Genomic DNA, 16,797 nt, shown 5'->3' with positions numbered 1-16,797 from the left:
ACACTGAGTACTCGTGGACATAAAGATGGAAGCAATAGTCACTGGGGACCACAAGAGAGGGGAGGAGGGAGGCGGAGAAGGAGTGAAAAATTGTTGGGTACTATGCTCACTACCTGGGTGATAAGATCAATTATACCCCAAACCTCAGCATTACACAATATGCCCATGTAACAAACCTGCACATGTACCCACCTGAGTCTAAAATAAAAGTGGAAAGTATTTTAAAAAATTAAAAAATGAAAATATAAAAAAGAAATACTCCACCAGACACTCAGATAGGTGAAAAAAAAGGTTTTTGTTGATGTCTTGGTGTTAGAATGGATTGTAGTAATATACACACACCCATTGTGCCATTTTACCTGGCATTCACCTCAGATGTCTCAACCCCAAGAAACTGATGACAGACTCATTGGTTGCAACACAAGAAACTTAAACTATCTTAAAATCTTACAGCTCTCCTGTGAAAACAACTTGATAGAGGTTTTCCTACAATTGACAATGATCCCTACAATTTATGTAAGATTAACAATGTTATGAATGGGAACTTTTCTAAATTGTCAGTAATAAAAAAGTAAATTCCAATTAGCATACTGAGGAAAGACAATTATATTTCTGCTTTTCCTATAGAAAATTATTGTTATAAAAAGAAACAAAGATGAAGCTAAAAATTCTAGGAAAAAATTATGAGATATATCTCAACAGTTAATAAAATAAGACCTTATTTTTCCAGCTTTTTAATTTGTTCTTGATTTTTAAAATTCTGAGTAAATTTTTAAGATTTGTAATGTTTTGCGATTTTAATATATATATATATATATATATATATATTTTTTTTTTTTTTTGGAGAAAGAGTCTGGCTGTGTCACCCAGGCTAGAGTACAGTGGCGTGATCATATCTCATTGCAACCTCCAACTCCTGGGCTCCAGGGATCCTCCTGCCTCAGCCTCCCAAGTATCTGAGACTACAGATGCATACCATCACACCTAGCTATTTTTTTTTTTCTTTTTTGTAGAGATGAGGTCTCACTATGTTGCCCAGGCTGGTCGTGAACTCCTGGGCTCAAGCGATCTTTCTGCCTGGACCTCCCAAAGTGCTAGAATTACAGGTGTGAACCACCACGCCTGGACTGTTATTTTTTTCTCCTAGGAAATAAATATTCCCTTTTGTACATAATTTCGTATGTATAATTTTGTATTATGACTAAAGACAGCCCCCAAATTGCATAAACTTTAGATCCTATAAACCTGCTGACACAGGAGCTTAGGAAATGAATTTTACAGTTACCTAAAGCAACACAGAGTAGAATAGGAGAAAGGTGGAGAAGAGATCTGGGAGCCAGTTAGTAAAAGACAAGCACTACAGTATATTAAAGAGCTTGCAAAATCTCTGGAAGGTCCAGGGAACCAGACGAAGAAGTTTCACAACCAGAGATAATCGCTGACATCATACCAGGGAGTTGGGGAAACCTACTTACTTCCTACATTAGGCATAAGCATTCCAGTTCAAGCCACCAATGTACTGATAATGAATTTTGAATGGTATCAACCACTGACGCATCTGCCAGGGCTGTCTCTAGAAACCTGATGTAGATCTTGCAAACCGAACCACACATGCATGTCTGTTTGGGTCACTAACTCTTAATTCTAAGTCTGGTTTATCTACATTTGATTGGAGTAGCCAGGGTCACTCATCCTAGAGAAAAAACAAGTGGGTCTTCTTATTCCCATAAGAGGGGAACATCCAAGGAAAGGATTAATGCTGGGAAAACAAAAACAAAAACAACAAACAGATATCCACTACATTCCACCACCATCATCCCTATTTTATAGAATGGAAACAGAAATGGAAGCCTTGACTTGGAAAGCAATCTGCCCACATTCAAATTAGCTAGAAATGGATAGAGCCTGGATGCTGCCTCCAGACTTGAAGACACAAATTCAAATGCCTCTAGAATCCAGGGTGTGATACAGATGGGTGGAGAAAAGCAGCAGTACAGTGTGATGAAAAATATCAACAGACCATTGGTCACCAGGACTGGCGGCAACAGGGAGTGGCGAGATTGAGGCGAACCAGAGAGCTCATGTCCATCTAAGAAGGACAGCTGCTCCCAAGTTCCTCCTGGCTGTGGCTGCATGGGAATGTTCCCCAGTGGGGCCATCTATGCAGATTGTAAAAGAGAGGTTAGAAATCTAGATTTTTATTATGAAATGTCCCGATTTTTAAATGTTTTTAACAATTGAAAAAACTTTGTGACTATTGTTTGGGCCACAATTGTACAAGCTCATCTGCTGCTAGATGATTACCTCAGGCTTCTATTTGCAATTTCTGCTCCAGAGAGAGCTCTCACTCACTAAATTATACTTCAATTAATCGCATTTTACAAACCCACTTTTAACTCCCAGCCTTTACTTTTCCTCTGTACTTGACCAGAGTTGAGTAGGAAGGTCTGAATTTTCAATCCTGACATACCGCTTATTAGCGATATAATCCTGAGTCCTTTAACTTCTCAAAATCTTAGGTCTTTATCTGGAAAATGAAAAAAAAAAAAAAAAAAATCCACTCTGCCTATCTCCTGGGGTTGTTTTGAGAATCAAATGAAACAATGAGTATGAATGTGTTTCGAAAGCTATCAAAATCTACAGAAAAGTCAGTATATTACTTTTAATGATAACCTTAATTTTCAGAAAAGTAATTACCCCAAATTCCTCCTTTCCGTTTATAGAAAATAACACATTAATTTTTCTTCCGTGTCTGATTCTACCCCCATCATCCTTGGCATTTCAAAAATGATTGCCTTGTAGTCAATAAGTTCATTAACCACTTCCCTAAACACCACAGGAAACAACTCATCTCCCCCAAAGAACCCATATTTTGAACACAAGCATTTATTTTTTTACATACTTTTTTTTCCTTTTTTTCTTTTTCTAACCAAGTACAACATTAATGAGTTGTGTTTCACTTGAACTTTTGTATGGAGATTTCAGGGTAACTGACTTGAACAAGGAGGCAGAATTTCTTAGGAGGTCAACCAGCAGGCAGAGCTTGAGTGTGAGTATCCACATCCCCCACTGTCATTCCTTGCGTTTTTTGAGTTTGTCTCACGAGCCTGAACTGTCTATGTACCATATGTGCCCTGGGGAAAGCCATTCTTATTGAAAGGCAAAATAAAGCCATCACTTATATGAAGAATGGAACCCATTTGGCAATGATATTCCTTTCCATGTTTCCCTTCTCCGAACATTTTGTTACAGAGCAAAGACAGGCATAAACCTCACCCTGCTTCCCTTGTGGAAGCCCTCGGCTACCCCGCCGTGAATACTGATCTGGCACTATCTGCCACCAATGGGAAATGTTTAGGGGGAACATCTACATATTTGATAGTATAGCTTTTGTTAATTAAATAAAAACTATAAACAGAGAATATGAGACAAAAGGAAAAGGTCCAGATTTGCAAAGCTCTTTTTTAGCTACAGGAGGCCTCTATGAGGAGGAAATGAAGATATCCTTTAGTACCGACCCAAACAGTATGGATGGCTAGTGCCGTATCTTTTAAAATTTGTACCAGTGGACTCTTCTAATAATTGTCCACACAGGGCGGTTCAGAATCTGGTCTTCACTCCCATTCTTTGTACTTGCAGCTGGGACTCAATTCTGTTTTCACAAATATGCCACGTGCATCCTCTCTTTCCCCTTCTTGAGGTGGCCGTCCTGTGTGATATGCCTCTCCTTTATGCCTGCCCCCTACTTAGAATCTAAAGATCTTCAAGGCTTGGAAAAAACCCAACACCCTCTATGAAGCCTTCCCTGATTGCGCTAATCCCCTCCTAAACTTCTTTTCTTCTGACCTTGACCCACAGTTTAGCATCAAATGTTGTATCCTTGTACCTAAGTGGCAGTCTCATCTGTTCCATTGGACTTGAAGTTTCAGGGCCATTATGTATACATCGCCTTTAATTTCCGGAGTGTGCAGTTCAAGGCAGTGATTGGTATAGAATATAAACTGAGTAACAAATTTATTTACATGCAAATTCTGGCTATATCTCATGGCTTCCAGAACCTAAGTGCTTCAGAGTAAAAACACTGACATAGGCACTGCCTGAGGAAGTGCTGTACATGCTGTTTCGAAAAACATTCAAGGGGCTGTTGAACAACCACTGGCACAGATGGTAGAGTGGAATCATGTGTGAATAGAGAGGGGTAAAGAAAATGGTAGCCCAGACAGGGATGGTTGTCAGCCCATAGTCACGTGGTTGTCAGCCCATAGTCACGCAGTAGATGAGTGGTAAAAGTAGCACTTAAACCCTGGCATTCCCGCTCTCAGCCTAGACTCTTTTTTTTTATTATTTTATTTTGTTGAGGCGGGTCTCGCTGTGCTCCCAGGCTGGAGTGCAGTGGCGTGATCTCGGCTCACTGCAAGCTCAGCCTCCGGGTTCCGCCATTCTCCGCTCAAGCCTCCCAAGTAGCTGAGACTACAGAAACCGCCACCACGCCAGCTGGTGCCTTTATTGAGGCGGGGTTTCACCATGTTAGCCAGGATAGTCTCGATCTCCTCTGACCTGCGTGATCCACCCGCCTTGGCCTCCCAAAGTGCTGGGATTACGGGCTTGAGCCACAGCGCCCGGCCAGCCTAGACTCTTTCTAAAGTGTTCATGGACAATCACGTATCTGAAGAAACACTCTGAACATACTGCATTTTGTCTGCTACACGGTATCTGGAGAGGTCCAGGTCTCATGTGGTTACTACACGAAATGTCCAAACCCCCTATTTCCACAAGGGTAGAGACTTTTGTTCATTGTGATAACTCTGAATGCTTTTCACATACTAGGTACCAAAATATATTGACCTAATGTTGAATGAACGAGTGCCTAGAAAATCTGAGTATCAGTCATACAGACGAGGCTGTGTTGCAAAAACAATGCTCAAACTTCAGCCACTTATAAAAATGAAGAACTATTTCTCACTCATGCTCCATATCCACCATGAGTTAGCAGGAAACTCTGCTCCATCTCACCTTACGATGAGACCCAGACTAGCAAAACAGCCACCATCTTGAGTGCTGCTGGTCACAATGCCAAAGAGAAAGAGCACTGGAGGGTTTTAAATGTGCAGACAAATGGTTGGCCTGGAAGCTACACACATCATTTTCACTCCGAATTCACAGGTCAGACTTCATCGCATGGCCTGTTCAACCATAAGGGGCCAGCAAGGGCAATCCTACCATGCTGCTAACAGGGGAAGGGGCAATAAATACCTGTAGAGCAGCCTTTGCAACTTTCATGAAGAATCTTTGCCTTCAGTGCCTTTAGTTTCTTTAAAGCCATCAAGTAGGTTGAAGAAGAATAAACAGTCTGGAAGAAGCCATCCTTCATGTGTGTAGGTAATGTACAAGGGAATTCGAGACATCTGTTTCATTACTTCTCAGGTAAGAAGCAATTATGAGGCTGGGCGCAGTGGCTCATGCCTCTAATCCTAGCACTTTGGGAGGCCAAGGCGGGTGGATCACCAGGTCAGGAGATCGACACCATCCTAACACGGTGAAACCCCATCTCTGCTAAAAATACAAAAAATTAGCCAGGCATGGTGGCGGGCGCCTGTAGTCCCAGCTACTTGGGAGGCTGAGGCAGGAGAATGGCGTGAACCCGGGAGGCGGAACTTGTAGTGAGCCAAGATCACGCCACTGCACTCCAGCCTGAGCAACAGAGCAAGACTCTGTCTAAAAAAAAAAAAAAAATAGAATAGTGGCACAATGCAGGCAGAAATGACTGGGGACAGGAAAAAAGAGAAAGTTAGGAAAATCAGCAAGGTACTTTTCTACAGATCAACAAAGGGGTTTTGGTTGATTTCATGGAGAGTCTGAATCAACAGTGATGCGGTTTCCCCAAAGGTGAATTAAATTTTAGGTTACATTAACAGAAATATAACTTCTAGAATGATGGAGGTGATAATTCTGCCTAACTCCACATTGGTAGAACCACATCTGGGATATCATGTTAGTGCCTAGTGAGGGATTAGTGCAAACAGAGGAACATGACTGGATTGCTAAAGAGCTCAATATTCTGCCACAAGAGGAACAAAGAAAGTAAATTGGAATATTTAACTTGAATTAGAAAATACTCACAGAGGCTGGGTGCAGTGGCTCATGCCTGTAATCCCAGCACTTTGGGAGGCCAAGGCAGGTGGATCATTTGAGGTCAGGAGTTCAAGACCAGCCTGGCCAACATGGTGAAACCCCGTCTCTGCTAAAAATACAAAAATTAGCTGGGCGTGGTGATGCGTTCCCACCTACTCAGGAGGCTGAGGCACGACAATCACTTGAACCTGGGAGGCGGTGGTTGCAGTAAGCCGAGATCACACCACTGCACTCCAGCCTGGGCAAGAGAGCAAGACTGTCTCAAAAACAAAAACAAAACAAAACAAAAAACACTCAGGGAGAAAATGATAATAGCTTTTAATAGTTGAATGATTGTTGTGTTGAAGAGCACTCATCCTTGTCCGTATGCCGGCAAAGCATAGGAGTATGACCAAGGGAAAGAACTTACAAGGAGATAGATTTGTACTTGATACTAGGAAGAGCTCCTTACAGAACTATCAAAATACAGAATGGCATGTTTGGAGACTTGAAAGGTTCCCCAATAGCAAAAAGATTATTGTGGTAATCAAACATCGGCCATGTGGAAATTAAGACGAGGTGATTTCTAAGATTCCATCTCACTCAAACACATGATTTTAAGTTCCATGGTATCTACTCTTGCACTCACTGCTGGACCTACAGCTGTACCTACTCGTGGGCACCATAATTTAGGAGAACGTTTTAGAGGAACACAATCCTACAGGGCAGGGATTAGCCAACTTTTTCTGTAAAGGGCCAGATAGTCAATATTTTAGGCTTTGCTGGCCATATGGTCTCTATTGCAACTACTCAACCCTGCTGCTGTAGTATAAAACCAGTCATAGATAATATGTAAACAAATGAACATGATTGTGTTCCAATAAAACTTTATTTATAAAAGCAGGTTTGGGGTAGCATTTAGTTTGTGGACCTTAGTTTGCAACCCCCTGCTACAGACACTGAGAAAGATTCTAGCTAGAGAAGCTGCTTATCTAAGAAATCTACACCCTCTGAGTGCCTCGTCCTCATTCTAGTGACAGAGGCCAAAATGTTATATAGGACCTACTCATCTCTGTCCAACGACAAAGAAACTAAATAATTCCTGGCTTAGCAGGGGGTACAGAAAGCTCTGATCAAAGCACAAGTATTTGTGATAATAGCTTGAAAATACAAAAGAGGAAATGAAGATATTTTTGCATAACTTTCAAACCTGGCTCACTGTTGGAAACCAAAAACTGTGACCAGAGATGCCATTGAGGAATTTGTGTGTTGGCTAAGGGACTTTTGAGATTGGCAGTAATCATGCAATCATATCAACACTATGCCAAGAACTTACATGGCCATATTACAGATTTTTTTTTTTTTGAGACAGAGTTTCATTCTGTCTCAAAAGCTGGAGTGTGGTAGTACGATCTCAGTTCACTGCAATCTCCGCCTCCTAGGTTCCAGCGATTCTTGTGCCTCAGCTTCCCGGGCAGCTGAGATTACAGGTGTGTACCACCACACCCAGGTACTTTTTTGTATTTTTAGTAGACATGGGGTTTCACATATGTTTACTATGTTGTCCAGGCTGGTCTTGAACTCCGGTTCTCTATTGATCCGCCTGCCTCATCCTGAGGGATTACAGGCATGAGTCATTGCGCCTGATCTATATTACAATTTTTAACTAATTTGGATAAATAGCTAACTGGTATCATGAGTGTTTTCTAGACTACAGTAAGACCAGACATACATAAATCTCTGGCACTAGTAGAATGTGAAGGAATGTATCTATCTTAGCATGGGGAGCTTAATGCACCAACCCTAACAAGCCTGGACAATGAAAAGAGTGCACAGCCATGACTCCCACCAAGGATGGAGCCAAGCCAAGCAGACAATTCAAATAGACAAATGACTTCTGATTTGAAGTAAAAGAAATGTTCAACCCATCCCACTCTCAGCATGTTTAGCTCATAATCAGGCATTATTATAATGGTATGCAAATTGTGGAAACGGCAGACATTCTTTCCAACCATGTTTTCATTAAAGATTCAGCTTTTTTTTTACCCCAGAATAATAGTAAATGACATGCGAACTTCATATGAACTATAGGTCATGAAAGGATTTAGCATTGGCATTTTTAATCTAAAAAGTCTAGTGCCAGAAAATCAATATGTTTCAGTTGCAGCATTCGAATGCAATTTTCCTCACGTAACAGGGTTTCTTTCTTTCCTTCTTTCTTCTTTTTCTTCTAAGTCTTTTTTTTTTTTTTTAAAGAATGAATAATTCCTGGTTTTTCTATGAAACAAGCTGCCGTATTATAAGGTAATGACATCAATAACACATTACATGTAAACAGAAAATGAACAAAAAATCATTCAAGGCCCTTTTGAAACTGGAGTGCTTTTCATCAGCCCTATTACAGGTTCCATTCACATTATCGGATTGAACCATCCTGCATAACCGAGGTGCTGACAAGTCCTGATTACCCAATAACTCCTATATCCCTTTCAGGCAGGTTCACGGAGAGGACAGGAATACCAGGCCTTCCTGGGGGGCAGCTGGCCTGCCACGGAGACCCAATCAATGAAACTCAATGCCCTGTCACTTTCCTTCTCCAAAAATGGGGCACTGGACTTCCTGGTGCATAATTGGGTCTTTTTATTCCCTGTGTTCTCAATTGTTTCAGATAACAACTGTTTATAATACAGCAGAGGACAGGCCAGGTTAACACTACCAAACTCTTTCCCCCAAATACTTACAGCTCCACTGAAGCTCTCTATATGGCAAATTAGATAGTGTCTTTCTTAAGTAGCAGAAACAACTGAAGAGGCTGCAAACATTCATCATCTGAATGTTTATATGTTTCAAATAACCACTCTGTTACACTTTACTCTTCAATCTCGAGTTACACCACTAATATAACACCCAAGGACCCTTTTCCTTATTTTTTATACCACTGTGTGACATTTTATTCTTTTTGAGGAAATTTTTGTTGAAGCCCAAGCTCTCTCTGCTATTCAACAAATGCAATATCTCCCCCACTAGGTAGGAGAGCTGTGGACACCACGGCTCAGGTGTGACAGATATGACAGCCAGCTGCCTGGCTGGCCTGCCTGACATCTGTGGGGTTGGGGTGATTCTACTAAAGGTTCAGAGCCTCTGGGCAAGACCACAATTCATGTTCTCAAGACAACTTTTCAACCCTTGCATAGAAACTGCAGCCTGTTGCTTGTGGTACGGCTCTGAGAAGCAGCCAAGCCATTTAAAAATAAGCTTTGAAACAAGCAAACTGTGGCTTTTGCCTTTTGGGTGGTATATCACCATATATTTGACGTAATCTTCAGCTTGGGAGATGTCATATTTTTAAAACAAATTTCTTGGCTTCCAGCTTGGCTCTGGGGCACTACTGTCTGAGGACGTGGGTTTACCTAATTAATGCAGGCTCCAGTCTTTTTCTCTTTTTCCTTCCTTGAAATCTCTCCTCCTACAGTTAAACTCACACACTGATACATTTGCAAACAGAATAAAATAAATAGAGTACTGGGCTCCTTATTGAAGTGTTTCAAATTGAAATGAAGGTATAATTATGCAGGTGGCAGCACATCTCAGTGCATCCTACCGTCCAGAGGCAGGAGGGGGCAGTGGTGTAGAGTATGGGCTCTCTCATGGTTCGAGTCCTAGTTCTGGTTGTGCACACTGTGAAAGTCTCCTGGCCTCTTTGTATCTCAGTTTCTGAACTGTAACGTCAGCTGTAGGGTACAGCAACCCTGAATATGTCAAAGGCTTAGAACAATGTCTCTTGTAGGGTAAACACTTGTCAAATGCAATCATTATTATAAATAAAAATACCACTGGATTAAGTCTAAATTGTTATTGTGTCATGGCAGAAGCTGGTGAGACCAGGTGTTCTTCTAAAGGCCATTAGAGAGCTTTGAATAGGGAGGGACATGACTGGACTTGCATTGTAAAAGGATCACTCAGTTACTGGGCAGAGGTCAGTCTATAAGGACAAGAGCGGAAGCAAAGAAACTAATTAACTGACTACTGTAATAACCCAGGTGAAATCAAATGGTACGTGGACTAGGGCAGTAGTGGTGGAAGTAGGAATCAGTGGTTAGATTCTGGATGACTTTAAAGATAAAGCCCAAAGAGTTGTGGAAGGATTAGATTTTGGGCATGAGAGGAGAAAAGAGTCAAAGATTATTCCAAATGTGGGCTCACCAGCTAGAATTGATCAAGGTTGATGAAAAAGTCTGAAAGAGTGAAGATAGAGACAAGTTGAAGAGTGAGGAAACAGACCATCTAAGAGGGCAATACTAGGCATAGCAGTTATGGCAGACATGTCATAGAGGTGGTAAGATTTGGGATCATCAGCAAGTAGAGGGGATCTTACAGGGCATTCTAAGCAGAAGGGGAAAAAGATGTGGAAATGGAGCAAATGTTTAATGCCAAAGAAAGAGGAGATGAGCAGAACTGAATAAAGAAGTCTTCTTAGGAAGCACTGAAAATAAGGTTAGAGGAGCCCAGTACAGCTGGGATGCAGAAGGCCTTGACTATCTGCCAGACAGTTCTGTGTAGTGATGGAATGGAAGTCTGGATGCTTGGGTTTTGGGTTCAGCTATCATCTGTGCATATATATTTATTTTTAAGGTTAGCAAAGAAAAGGTGTGCATGTACTCATACTACTAAAGTCAAGATGGGTCTAGGAGGATCCACTATGTTTTCCATTTTTTCTAGAACTTTGGGGCTGTTCAGTGTCCTTTTTCATAGCAGGCATCACCAAGCCTCAGGAGTATATTGGATATGATCTGGCCATATTCACAAGCCTCATTAAACCTGTGGGCCACCCACGGTCACATTTCATCTTTGAACCCTGGACTTTGCAATTTGCAATTAAGAAACAAACCCAGACCAAGCAAAATAAAATAAAAACATGCTGCCAGGCTGGTTGTGGCTCTATGGAACTCAAAGTGGCTTTACTGAAATGCCGCCAGTGATTGTGGTAAGTTGTTATTGTCCCCCAGTTTCACAAAGAAGGAAACCTGAGCAACTAAATAACACACACATTTATTGAGGGAAGAGAGCTTATGAACAGTGCCATGCAGAAAAGAAATCGTTTTTTCTCAATGAGGTTTCAACCATGTGGCAAATGTCTACTGGTATCTGCCCAGCAAAAGATCCCAGGAGATTAGAGAGACATTCAGCTAACGTCAGAGGGGACATGGGTCTTCATTTTGGCACTCAGTCAGTCACGGCCTTTCGCTTCACTTAGTCCTTGGACTAGCTCAAAAAAATTAATGGGAGCTCAGCTCTGCTATTGTTGTCAAATATTATGTCCTAGCTTAATTGCAGTCATTACTAAGCAGAAAGTCCTGTGGCAAATGCAGTCAACAGGAGTTCACTGTTAAAAGCACTTGAAGAATCAGATTAAAGGGGCTTGGCAAACTTGGGAGGATAAAATCAGCATCAGTTTTCTTTGCTTCTTGGGTCACAGTCTCTCTGACTTGGGTTTTCTCACCTGTGAGTGGAGACAATAATACCTCCCAAAAGTTCTTCAGAATATAATATAGGCTTTGAGGCTGGACCTGCTGAGCATGTCAAGAGGTTGTCTATATAAAGGACCAAGGAGCCTACTGAGAAAGAACTCAAGGAAATAAGGGAATACATTCAGGCTCTGACGGCCATCAAGGGTCAGAACATTCTAAAGAGAGCAATGAGCTTGTCATTCAGATTATTGTCTAGTCTAGCTCCCTTAGAAATAAAGAAGCTTATATGTAAAGAAAAATACTAAAAAAGCAATTTATCTCCCTTTCTCTTACATACACACAAATTCTGTGACAAATGGGGAACAGCACTTTAACATCCAATCCACATAAGGGTGGATAAATGGAATCATACTCACAGGACCTTGTATGATTTCCATGGGGGCACAGCCCAGCTTTGGTGGAGGTTTTTTAAAAAATGGCTTGAGATACAATTCACAACAACATGAAATTCACCCTTTTATAGTATACTACTCGGTGGTTTTAAGTCTGTTCACAAAGGTGTGCAAATATCACCACTATCTAATCTTGAAACATTTTCATCATCTCCCAAGGAAACCCCATGCCCATTAACAGTCACTCCCCATTGTCCCTTGTCCCTAGCCCCTGGAAGCTACTAATCTACTTTCTGTCATATTTACCTATTCTGAATATTGCATCTAAATGGGATCATACAATATACGGCCTTTGTGACTGGCTTCTTTTACTCATCATAATGTATTCAGGGTTTATCCATGTTGTAACATGTATTGGCACTTCATTTTTTATGACTGAATAATATTTCATTTTGTGGATATAGCACATTTGTTTATCCACTCATCAGTTGAATATTTGGGTTATTTACAATAATGAATAATGCTGCAAGAACTTTCACATTCTAGGTTTTGTGTGACATGTTTTCAATTCCTTTGAGTATATCCTAGGAGTGGAATTGCTGGTTTATAAGCTTAATCTTTGCTTAACCTTTTGAGAAATGCCAGACTGTTTTTCAAAGCTATTGCCACATTTTATAATTTCACTAGCAATATAGGAGGCTTCCAAATTCTCCTTATCCTTGCTAACACCTGTTATTGTCTGACTTTTTGGTTTTAGTCATGGTAGTGAGTATAAAGTGGTATCTCATTGTGATTATGACTCACTTTTATCTATTCTTCTTGGCATTAATGTGAACTTAGTGTGAGGACTTGCTATGGTTTTGCTGTTAGTTTCTCATCTGTGTCAACTGATTTCACTCCTGTGGGCCATTGTCCTTTTCTCCTGCTAGGTCCCCTTTAGTAGTGACAATTACTTGGGCCTCTGCTATTTGTGGGGCTACTGAAGGTGTGTCTCTAGCACCATGACCCCAGTACTGATACCAATGGTCTGGCACCTATGCCAAAGATACTTTCTCAGATGTGATATTGGTGCCACCTTCCACTGGGGCTGAAGCCGTAAGTAATCGAAACTGCCACCGCAAGAACCTCAGATGTTAGGGACAGGAGCACAGGGTCTTTGTTCTTGTCAAGACTAGCACTTTAAGTCCTGCTTCTAGAATCCTCAGTGTTCTAAAGCTCTGCTAGATTTCCAGTTTAAGATGGTAGATGGAACACCTGCCAAAATTAATGCCCAGGCCCATCTCCATACAAAATGCAGAAATAAGAGATATAATTAACAAGTACATATCCACATTCTACAACACAATATGAATGCACTAAATAGAAATGGAGGAACATACAGGACCTTATGGTTATAAGGAGAAGGTAGCCATGATTATATCACCAGCACAGAGCTGTGAGTAACTCTGTACCTCCTATAAAAGCTCGAGCCAACAGTGCCCTAGGGCTGCCTCAACATCAGTCTATAACAGCCCAAGACATGCAAGGGAGGATCCTCGCACAGAAGATATGCACAAAATTGAGAGTCCCCAGGTAGCTGAGGAAGACTAACCCCATTGGTATTCAGACTGTAGTACAGATGCTCCTCAACTTATAATGAGGTTACGTCCTGATAAAACCATAGTAAGTTAAAACTATCATAAATAAAACAGAAGTGAAAAATTCCTTTAATACCCTGATAAACACATCATAAAGTAAAAAAAAAAAAAAAATTAAGTCAAACTGCCATAAATCCAAATGTTTCTCAACTCACAATGAGGTTACCTCCCAATAAACTCATTGTAAAGTTGAAAAATCTAAGTCAAACCATTGTAAATCAGATTTATTTATTTATTTATTTATTTTTTTGAGGTGGAGTCTTGCTCTGTAGCTCAGGCTGGAGTGCAGTGGTGCAATCTTGGCTCACTGAAACCTCTGCCTCCTGGGTTCAAGCAATTCTCCTGCCTTAGCCTCCCGGGTAGCTGGGATTACAGGTACCCGCCACCATGGCCAGCTAATTTTTTTTTTTTTCGTATTTTAGTAGAGATGGGGTTTCACCATGTTGCCCAGGCTGGTCACAGACTCCTGAGCTCAGGCAATCTGCCCGCCTCGGCCTCCCAAAGTGGTAGGATTACAGGCGTGAGCCACCGTGCCTGGCCGATGGTTTGTATTTTATTATAGCAGCAGCTAAAAGTGATTCAAACAGTGGAGATACATACAGTCCTAGCTTCTCTGAGTAACTATTATGGTCTCTCCTTTTTAAGCCTTTATGATCCTGTTACAGAAAGCTTTGGTTCTTTCTGTTCTTCTCAGAAAACTGCCCTCTGCCTGCAAAGGTCCCTGCAGAACTATTTGTACCGTGAGACCCTGTCCCTGTGCCTCTTCAATGGATCAAGAAGGATATCCAAAGTAGACAGTCATATTCTTTCTTCTAGAATTTGAAGTTAATGATTCAGAGACTAGATTGTCTCTGTTAATGGTTAGACCAAGAGTCTTACACATTGTGAAAAATTATTGTTCAGCACATAGTCACTCTTCTTCCTCCACAAAGACAAGATCTAGACATTGTGCCACATTTTACAGCATCTTAATCATTTTTCCACATTGAGGAGTTATGCATTTGTGCTGAACAAATTATAATGCAAGGACATTTTGTAGAAAACTGTCATGTTTTGTTATATAAGAGAGTGTTTATCAGACACACAGCAGCAGTGATAACAGAAACACAGGTTAAATTTAGAGCAGTGGTTCTCAAATTATTTCATGTGATATCATCTACTCCTCAACCATATCTGATGAAGGTATAAACTCTGAAGACTATGCTTAAATGAACAGAGCTTGGTGTTGAAATCGAATCAAATGAATTTTAAAAATCAATTTGACACATATTTAATGCTATGCATAGTTGTAATTATATGGCATGGCAATTAGACATAGGAAGCAAACTGTTCAGGTAGATTCTTATGCAATTATTTGACTTTTCTACAGTCAGTTGCAAGAGGGCAAAGGCAAATTATTCTCGAACAGGAAAGATGAAGAAATTACTATTTTCTAGTCTTTAACTTCCTACAGGAGAATCTCTGAAAAATTTTTTTTTTTTTGGTGCCACAGACCTTTTAGTAGGCTGATGAGGGTTGTAAACTTCTTATCAGAATAATGTTCCTAAAATAAAACATACAGGATTATAAAGAAAACCAATTTTATGGTCTTTTAAAAACTTTAAAAAATAACTGTCTTTTTAAAAAATTGAAATATTGCAACTTAAAATTAAATGTGATATTAAAAAATCACAGGCACTGCTTGTAATACTGTGGTTACTTTCATTCATAATTTCAAATTTCATTTAGGAGTGAGGTGGGCCAGGTGTGGTGGCTCATGCCTGTAATCCCAGCAATTTGGGAGGCCAAGGAGGGAGGATTGCTTGAGTGCAAGAGTTTGAGACCAGCCTGGGCAACATGGTGAGACTCTTTCTCTACAAAATAAATACAAAAGTTAGCCATGCATGGTGGTGCATGCCTGTAGTACCACCTACTTGGGAGGCTGAGGTGGGAGGATCACCTGGACCTGAAAATGTCGAGGCTGCAGTGAGAATGAAGATGCATCTTTCTTTTTTTTGCTATTAAAGTTGAAGGATCCTCTGAATTGAGGTTAAGGAGTCTGTCCCGAGGGGAGAGGTCAACCACCATTCTCCAATAAATACTTACTAAATGTTACTTATTATAAAAACCCCAAACTAATAATAAACAGTTTTTACATTATGTAAACCTGGGCTAACACGCTGACCTTATATGAACAAGTCACCTTAATGCCATTACCAGAAAGCTGTTTTAATAACTATGCAAGTCTATGATATCTATGATGTGAACAGTGACCCCTTAGATGTGGAATGCACATTAGCATAATCATACAAGGGAGTCTTAATATCGGTATTTCAGATATTCCAGGTCTCTCCAGGAATTTGGAATCAGGTCTGTCTCCCAACCCCACCTTCAGTCTGAGGGAATCCTTGAGGGGTTCTTGGACAATTGGGCAGAGTTAAAGAAGCCTCCACGCCCATGGATCAGGTTGTACATGTAAGTTATTAGAAATTCCTTTAGAATGTTCCAATTCTCATCCTCAACCCCCTCAGGGAAGCTGAGAAGTTTTTCTCCTCCTTGGAAACAGTAAACCCCATGCATCCGATCTCCTGAGACACCCAATTACAAGTCAGAGGAGGAAGATTGCTGGAATCCCCAAAGCTAGTGTCATACCTGGGACTAAAAATTAGAGGCAAGCTTAACTCAACACTATGCAAATCACCATCCTGGGATTTGATTCTAAAACACAGACACACAAAGAATTGTTGAATGAAAGGAATGTCGGCATAGCCTGCTCTGGCTATGCCATCCCTATCTCTGCATCTCAGCTGAGTTTTTAAGCGTATACTAGAGGCCAAGTCGGGTGGGTCAAGAGGTCGGGAGTTCGAGACCCGCCTGACCAACATAGTGAAACCCCATCTCTACTAAAAATACAAAAATTAGCCGGGCATGGTGGCACATGCCTGTAATCCCAGCTACTCAGGAAACTGAAGCAGGAGAATCGCTTGAACCCGGGAGGCGGAGGTTGCAGTGAGTCAAGATTGCACCACTGCACTTCAGCCTGGGTGACAGAGCAAGACTCTGTCTCAAAAAAAGATTTGGTAGCAACTCTTAATAAAATTATATGAGTGTTTACATAGTCAAAGTAGTCCTTTTGTAAGCTGCACAAATAAATACTATTACCCCTACCCTGAACCTCTGCTTTGAAGAAAGAACACGTGCTTAGCTGTC

The 16,797-nt window shown here is 40.9% G+C and overlaps 1 protein-coding gene across 1 annotated transcript in view; it reads right to left on the bottom strand.

The window, feature by feature from the left end:
* The window catches only part of RARB (retinoic acid receptor beta), a 771,255-nt gene that overhangs the window by 284,233 nt on the left and 470,225 nt on the right, over positions 1-16,797 (bottom strand). The window lies entirely within an intron of this gene.

The sequence above is a fragment of the Papio anubis genome, chromosome 2, assembly GCF_008728515.1.
Source record: "Papio anubis isolate 15944 chromosome 2, Panubis1.0, whole genome shotgun sequence".
Lineage (NCBI taxonomy): Eukaryota > Metazoa > Chordata > Mammalia > Primates > Cercopithecidae > Papio > Papio anubis.
Note: the sequence above shows the minus strand (reverse complement) of the source record. Positions and strands in the feature narration are given on the sequence as shown.